Genomic DNA, 9,194 nt, shown 5'->3' with positions numbered 1-9,194 from the left:
GGAGCGCTTAGGCAAATGGCTGTCTGGAGCATCTCCACACCTCTGGGCTCTGGAGCTCTTGAGAAAACCTGAGCTCATCACTGATGATTTCAATTCAAAGGTATGCCTCCCTGTCAGTGTAGATGAACAGTGTTTTCCTTTGTCGTGTCAGCATGCCATGTTTTAATATGAGTTTAATATATCTATTGCTTCTTTTGAACACTCTCAGTATGGAGAACGTGGGTGCAGATGGGTGGAGCTGGGCGGCGGTGATTTGACTTGAAGGGCTGGCTTCTTTTTTTTCACACTTAGAATTGGGGAAAGCGAGGTTTAGATGCGGGCGGGTATGTTTAAAAGGATGAAATTTAACATAGATATGCTCTAGATGAAACGTCAAAATGTTGGCATCTCTGGAATCGGCAGTAGGTTACACTGGCGTGATGCTTCTCTTGGGTGCAGTTCCATCAGTGCTGACAAAATTATAATGTGTTGAAAAAGGCTTCAGTTATTTTGAGAGTGATAAAACCAAGTACTTACACTGCATTAAAATGCTACAGAACAGGAGACAGAGACTTGACATATGAGAAAATTGCCAACTACCACCTTGTCTGCCCAGTACTAAATGGACTTAAAATGAGTCCAATCATTATAAACAGTGAAACCTCAGATGCCAAAGCATTCTCACAATGTGTGTATTATGTTCCTTATAGTGGGTAAACATATGTGCCAAAACATGCAAGTTTTACAGCAACAAACAAAGTGCAGTAAGTTGCATGATTGCAGGTTGAATGAGCTATCCTGTATATGTCCTTAGACACTACAAAAGTCCAACTCCAGATATATGCTCCAGCCCTAACATTCAATTTTCATAAACTGCTGGTGCTAAATTTCTTGTTGCAGGATATTACATGACATTGAGAGCAAGGAGAAAATTGCAATCAGCACAATGTAGAAACCAGATCTGCATCCTGCCATATGTATTTATTTAAAACTGTGGACTAAATTATGACAACCGTTTGATTGGGTTATCCACATTCCAAAACATATAATTTTACAAAATGCTAATTAAAACTCAGGAATAGCAAAATACATCTTCCTTTATTTATTTCTTTGTTCATTCAACTATGTTTACACAACTGATATAAAATAAAAAAAAAGATTCTAGCAAGCCAAAAACTCAGAAACTCAGAGAAATCAAGGTTGATGTAAACACTTCTGAGCTCGTTAGTGGTTTTAATGTGTCATCAAGGGAACTGCAGTTTTAAGTTATTAGAATGTATTCCTATTTACATTATTCAAGGAAACCCATTTTAGGATAGTGGCAGCCGAACAGGTCCAAATTAAGCGCTACATTCCAGTTTTTTTCCTGCATGACTCCTTTTGAAAAGGAAAAATGAAGGAATTATGAGGCATGTGCAGATGACAGAATAACACGGAAAATAAGAACAAATGTTCCCTTGTGGATATGCTTTTTCAACAGCTGTATTAACAGCCTTGTTTAATTTGAATGTCCTCAGAGAAACCATTAGCCAAGAGTGCTGTATGGTATGTTTGTGAAATTTCAAAACTTGTGTATTCTGGCAGTAGGACATAGAATACATTTGACCAAATGTTTGAGAACTTATACGGGCGGGTAGTGTCGCTACATGGTTCTTCTCCAGCTAAGTGCAACTTCACCAGGAGCTGGGGTCAAGAATCCATCATCACAGTATTGCAAAAACATACATTTACATACTGTCGTTCATGGGAAATGGCATGAGGAGAGGCAGGGGACTGAATAAAATGTTGAATTCAGGGTTCACCATTTTTTGGCAAATGTTTATGTGTGGACAAAAAAGATCCATGGCTGATTTAATGCTTTGCGTGCTGCTCAGAAAGATTAATTTGAGGTATCCAAACACAACAAAAGACCTCATTCATAAGATGTTTATTGTACAGCAGTCATAACTCCAAAAAGAGTTTGTTTTTACACAGCAAAGCACTATCAAATAGTAAGAATTCTTTTAGAGTTTATAAAACTATAACTGTCTCTCACACTTTGATTACACTTTTAATATGGTTTACTAAAACCACATTATTTTATGATAACTATAAAAAGGTGTCTTTGTTGATTCTATAGACACATAAATGACTGTCTGTCCAGTGTAGCACAAAATTTCAAGCCCTTATTCTGAGGCCTATGAATTCCATTTTTAAAGATCATGTGCTATTTTAGGTCGTTCGATGGATTACAGAAAATTTGCTGATAATGCTGTTCAGTCAAAGTTAAAAAGGTCATTATGGACAAAAACCCACCAGCATATATGCCATTGCTTCATTCTTTGGCATATCTCTTAAAATAGCAGTATTCGATTGTATTTTGAGATGCTGGTATCGTGTTGGATTTACTGTGGAGGAAGGCCAATTGTTATATTGCAGATCCATTAATAATTCAATAATTTGACCCCTGACACACTTTTCCGTAAAACAATCTCATCCTCTGAGAGCTGTCAAAGATACATTATATCAAACAAGCTGTCCTGTGACCTCACTTGGCTTCGTCAGGGGCCTGAGGGAGCCAAGTTATTTTCAATGGCTGCTAAAGTCCCAGGATTGTAATTAATTTAAGAGGGGCTACTTTAACAGACTTTTCTCTGCATTCACCCCTACTTAACAAGACACATCGCAGCCTTCTCTCAGCTTCAGCGCTTCCCTCTGCACTCCAGCTGGGACCTGTCTGGATGTGGACTCACATATATACACCCGCATACGCGTCCGCACATGCACACACACACACACACACACACACACACACACACACACACACACACACACACACACACACACACACACACCACCAGTGAGGCGAAAGTTCAGATTCTCCCTTCCTCTCATGGGAACTGCCTACTGCCTGCTGACCAAGGACAATATCCTCCTTTCTTGCTCAAGCAGGCCTGGATCTGAGCCACCGTACCGCTGTGAGTTTCCTCCTCCATCTTAAGAGGCAAGGAGGAAAAGGCTAACAATAAAAAGGAGGGTGGGGGAGGAGGTGAAATCATATTGGACCCTGACCCCCATCCCCACCCTCCAATAGGACACGAGGTGGCGTGTCCATAGATAACCACAGGTCATCACCCGGTGCTCTGTCTCACGCCCACCTGGGGAAGTGAGTCTCTCTTACACTATCCCATAACAAGGGAATGAAATGCAGTGTGGCGTCGGCCGGGCGACAGGGCACTGATGAGTCTGTCTCAGCACAACAGCGCTGACAATGGTATCCGAGCGGCTTCGTGTCTGCACACTGTGTGTGCTCAATTACATTCATCAGACTCTGTTTTGGAGATCTCCTCTATACAAGGATACCCCACATGAGATGTGACTAGAGTGAAATAGAAGGTAATATATGTATAAAACAGAAACTATTAGCATTATATAATTATACAATGCAGGCAATTTAAAGTAGGCTATAAAATTTATATAGTGTACATTATACAACATATACTGTTTAACCTTCCTTATGTCATATAGCCTGTGCTCTCTGCCATCTGATGCAATCTCTTGACCTTTATGACCTTTTACCTTTGTGTAGTATATTGAATGTGTATTTTGGGGGTGGCAGAAAGGAGGTGTGGAACTGCTGCCCCTTTGCTCTCACTGTCATTGGCATGCATTTTTCTTTTTTTAATGATTGAACAATTTTCAAACTCCACTTTAATAATAATGGCTTCATAACTGAGTGTCTTATATAAGTGCTGTTATTAAATTAATAATAACTGATAATAGGCTATTGTTGGCTTACTTTCCATTTTTGAGGCAAACCATAATTGTAACCTACTTCTTACCTTAACTAGTGCGATACAACAAAAGTAATCAAATGTGAAGGGCTTTATGAGACTGCCAGTTTCACTATTAGAGGAGTATAAGACCAGTTGTGGGGAGAATTCTAGTATCTTAATATTGCCTTTTGTACACTGCAGTTAATTGTACGGTCTAAAGAGAGAAAGGAGAGACATGGGACACTGAGACATGGTGCCAGAGCAGAGTTAGGAGCATCGAGGTCAGTCAAGGCAGCAGAGAGCTAGCAAGTTCACATTTTGAAATAAAACAAGTTTTATTCCAACACATTTTATTTTGATTTTATAGTTGGTTTTATGCCAAACAAGAAGTCAGTTCTACAACTGTTTAAAGATTATTATACATCTTACTCTGTGTGGATTATAGTATTTGTAGCTATTTTAGGCATTTTAAAACTCTATATCCTGTTTTGATAAAAGAAACATAATTTCATTAATGATATGCGAACACCTCAATGCTGCATCATCAGCTAATGAATAGTTGCCTGGTTATAAGTGAACAATTTCTTTTTTACTTGTCCTTTTATTCTGAACACTTAATAAATAAAGCTACATTTGCTATAGACCTATTGCCTGAGCCCTTAATGTCTTTATCATCATTATAATTTGAATAGTACTCGATAAGTATTTGATTTAATAATATAAATATAATAACTGTTAATGATAATTCAGTATACTTTTAAGCCTAAAATACATAAATACATAGCTGTGATAATGTCATTGTATTGGTGGTCCAAAAATCATAGACTTAATGGATGATTTCATCAGAATCTAAATATTTTTGGTCTGAAATTTGAAACTGTCTCTTTAGAAATTGTCCCTTTTCCCTTTTGCTCCTTTCATGTCTTTTCAAATCCTAAATCCTGGGCTTACAAGAACATCATGTTTGCTTTTGAAATTAAACATGGGCTTGCTAGTTAACCATATAAAACAACAGTGGCATTTCACAACAGTTATACTTACTTCATTTTATAGAAGATACGTATTACTATAATAAAAAATTATATCATTTTTACTGATTAACAAGGGAGATGAGTTGTATTTTGTGGTCTGAGCCACTTCTTCTCTAAACATTTGTGCACAGACAGAGTTCAGCTGCAAAACCGATCTTTGAAACATATTATGCGGCCAAAGGATTTTATGGTGGTGAAGCATTAAAAAAAAACATGTATGGAGTGTCACATTGAATTTCAGGAAGTAGGGAAGGACTGCCTTGGAGGATAATTAACTTGTGAGGCAGGTTTAATGGAGCCCCTCTTCTGGGCAGTGGTCCACCATGGGATCAACAGCTAGGCACAAGATTTCACAGAATCACCCCACGTGCTGATAATGGTTTGTTATGTTGTGATTAGGAAATTAGTTGAGCAATTTGGCACTAATTACACTGTAATACTGGACCTCTAGTTTGTACAATGTTTCTTACATGTGACTCAATTTTTTTTTGTTGTTGCATGAGAGTTCGCCTTCAGTATATATTGAGTCTGACATGTTTGGCTTAGCAGGTATATGGTTCATGTGAAGAATATGCTTTGTGAGCGAGAGCCAGCCAGTCAGACTTGAGCTCAGCATGCAGGCGACTTGTCTGTTTGTGGTTGCTCTGGCAGCATTTTTACAAGCCGACAGGAAACAGAAGAAAGCTCAGTGTAGATAGTGTCTGTTACGATGCCAGAAGCTTTCAGAGTGAGGGTCGACGGGTGACCTCTGTGTCATCAGTGGGGCGCCGTCTGTGTCGGTTGCAAACAAAACAAGCAAGTCAACACTCGACTGTGGTGAGAGGCAACCCTTATTTCTCAGTCCGTCTCTGTTTTTCCCCTTTCACTCTGGGCAGCTTTCTGGAGACTGGTCAGCTCTATACCTACACTAAACCTCAGTTTTCAATGGAAACAATCTATTGAGGACGATTTAACTTAATCTTTGTTTGGAAAACGAAAGCCTTCAAAAATTATGTATACAAATCAACAAATCAACAGCTATGAGTAGGCTCATATAAAAAGTGGGGCTTGTTTGTATGTTTATAAAAGCTGAACCAGCAAGTCTGGTCAACATGTATATGATTCATACTGTGTTTTGTTTCAGGAACAAAAAAAGAGTTAAGTTGTTTTTGAAAGGTCAGAAGTGTTTCCCTTGTTCATGGCATTAATAGACCCATCTCATAAATAAAAGTGTTCATGCATACATTATGTTCCTCTACTGTTGAGTACTCATTAGGGCATGCAATGTGAAAAACAGGTAAATGAATTATGCACGGGCCTTGTTTGTATGCCATTAATATCAACCAGAAACATAGGAGAGAGAGCTTAGTGCTTAGGGAAGCACTAGAGAGCAGCACAGTTTGGTTTTAGTTAGTGAACAGTGCTGGGAGAAGTTTAGAACAGTAGTCAGGAGCATGGCTACCCCCAGTGGAGGAAGCCTGACACAACTATTGCATTGTCGCCTCGTTTTGCTCCTTTCATGATTCTGTTCCAGTCCCTAATGCAGAATGCAAACTCTAAATGAAAAAGGGTCTCTTCCTTTTTTTCAGTCTGTATTACATACAGACTTGGAGCATTCATAATCATTCCCTGAGATGCATGAGCTGTGCATTAGATGCCTAAATGTATCCTCCCCATCCCACCCCCCGAATCGCCTCCACCCCCACCCCCACCCCTTGACACCATAAATTAAAAGAATTGGGGATAGTGAAAGATGGCCAATGATGAAAAAGCATTGCTTTCGTTTTTCTTTAGCAATCATACTTTAGAATGCGAGAAAAAAAAAGCACAGACAAAAATATTCTCAGAGGAGGGGGGTGAGGTGTGGTGGTTGTGAGGAGGGGGGAGCGTGATAAATGAAAGTGAGGACAAATGTGTGCATTCTGGAGAGCGCCTGCATAATGGAGGCCTTTTCTGGCTTGAAATGCCCCTCATGCTGCTCCTATCTGTACCAGCTCTTTGCAGACAGCCAAGTCCTGAGCAGCTGGAGAGAACTGATGCAGTTATCAGGTTGCATTACTGCTTCCAGGCCATTACAGTACAGCCCTTTATGTTCTCCTTAAAAGCAGATCATGTTGAAATACTTTTGGGGGGGGGGGGGGGGGGGGAATGGAGGACCTCCATAAAACACACCAAGATGAGGTCCTGTCTGCTAAAATATTAATAAGGAGTTAATTGCTTGTTAATGGGCTCGTGCTTAGATAATAGCTGTGCTTCTATTAGCTGTAGCACAAAGCAATCTTGGGTGATCCCTCATAGACATGCCAGAGATAATAGCTTTTGCATTTTTGTTAGTCATGCATTGTACAGAATACGCTTTGAAAGGTGAGGCACTTTGGGTGGTTAGGTAGGCTTAATTGGATTCTAAAAGATGAAAGTATTATGTTGCATTGATATATTGCAATATAACTGACTCAGTCATTCCTTTTCTATATTTGCTGCGTTTTACAAGTGGTTTGGCAAAACTAGAAAATGCCTTCTAATTTTCATTATGATGGGAGTGAAACATCAATGTTTGATGTAAAGTCAAAAAGCAACTAACTGAAATTTTGTAAAAGAAACTGCATTATTACATTTCTTAACTGAAAACATTTTACTCTTTTCCAGTAACTCCGTTACAGAATGCAATACTGATGTGTAAATGGGTTTCGTAAATACAAGCAAAAATATCTAAATTCATTTTGAATGTGTACTTTGGTAGGTACATTATTTTATCCTTTCTTTGCTTTTAAAGTCTACCACATGTGCCAGAATGATGAAAAGAATGGATTTCAAAATAAGCTTGGCTTTCACTTTCACCCCCTTTCTGCTCTGTTTAATTTATGAAGACAAAACTGTTGCTGAGAGACAATGTTGGGTGACCCACAGTCCACATCACACAACCTGAATTTCATACAGCTGGCTTTTACAATCACCTTTTCAGTCGAAGCCCCAAATAGGATGATTTTAAAGAGAAGTCCTTTTTTAAATGTTATTCAGTGAGCCAGAATCACTGAAGCTCGTTTCTGGTTTGTTAGAAAACCAAACAAATAATAAACAAACTAAACAAAACAAATAAACAAAAAAATGTCATTAGCATTAGCAGTATAAAATGTTTAGGCAGGTATAAATAACAAGGGTTGGTGACATAAAGCCAAAACAGCAACATTTTTATAGGTTACTTCTAAATGGTTTAATCCATTCATATAAAAACATGACACAGATTCAAAGTGGTGGGGGCAATAGGTTACATATGCCAAGGAGAAACCACTGAAGCAGCAAACTGTGTGGAATGGTATGACAGTGATACATACTAGTGTGTCTGAAAAATAATAACAATCATCAATGTGTTTCAAAAAACAAACTTAAATTAAAAAAATCCATTAAAAGACTACACATCATAAGCACATCACGTCATCTGAAATGCAACATATAGTCTGATGCACATTCATATGATATGGGCTTTTTTTTTTTTTCAGAAAACATACATTGGCTTTAAGGTTATTGGTAGATGCCATTTCACCACTAGAGGGTTCTGCGCCAGTGGTAGATTATGTAATGTGTAAGTACTGTATCTGTACTGTAAATAACTGTCTGCTACAGGAAATTGTAACCGACACTATTTCAGTGATTGATTGAATTGTTTTTATTTATAATGTAAGATGTATATCATTAGAAAACATCCAATAAATCTAAATATGAGGACACAGTAGTTTGCTCTTCATTTTTACTACATCAATGAGTTTTACATTATAGACAGATTTCATGTTAGAAAGCCATAAAGGTACTGTGTACTGAAAGAAAAAAACTACAATAGATTTTAGGAAAGAACAATGATAACAGCAACAGCTATAATAATCTCTCGAACATGTGCTCCTCAGACCCAGGAATAATCCTTCTATAGTCCCTAGTCGTCATACTTTGTCTTCACTTATAATTTATTCATTTTGTATTCTTTGTTAAGATCTTTTTCTCAGTTCCATCCTCTGGCATAATGGGGCAAGGGGTGATGACATAAATGACACACTCAGCCTGAAGGTAGTAGATCCCGCAAAGAGAATAATTTTCAATAGCAATCACAAATGAACCTAAATTTTTTTTTTAAATAAATAAATAAACAAGTGGTACAGATCCAGATCTCAGGAGGTGCACATGGATGCTGCCTCTGTCATAAATTCTCACAAAACTAACCCTTGTGAATAACACGTTTTTGGACCTCTGTTTTAGTAAAAGTCTATTTCCTCACTTTGGGATTTAATTTGTAGTAAAGGGAGTTGTCTCAGCAAGCCTCTCTGAACCTAATGTCCTTCTTTGCACAATTTTTGTTTGCACTGACATTTTTTTATTTCAGACCATCTGTCCAATTTGCAAACATGCTGTTAGATACTTCAAAGGAAAAGACCATGCCTTTTTTGCCCTCCGTTTAAGGACA

Source organism: Electrophorus electricus, chromosome 16, assembly GCF_041902795.1.
Source record: "Electrophorus electricus isolate QZ-2024a chromosome 16, ASM4190279v1, whole genome shotgun sequence".
NCBI classification, from domain to species: Eukaryota; Metazoa; Chordata; class Actinopteri; order Gymnotiformes; family Gymnotidae; genus Electrophorus; species Electrophorus electricus.
Note: the sequence above shows the minus strand (reverse complement) of the source record.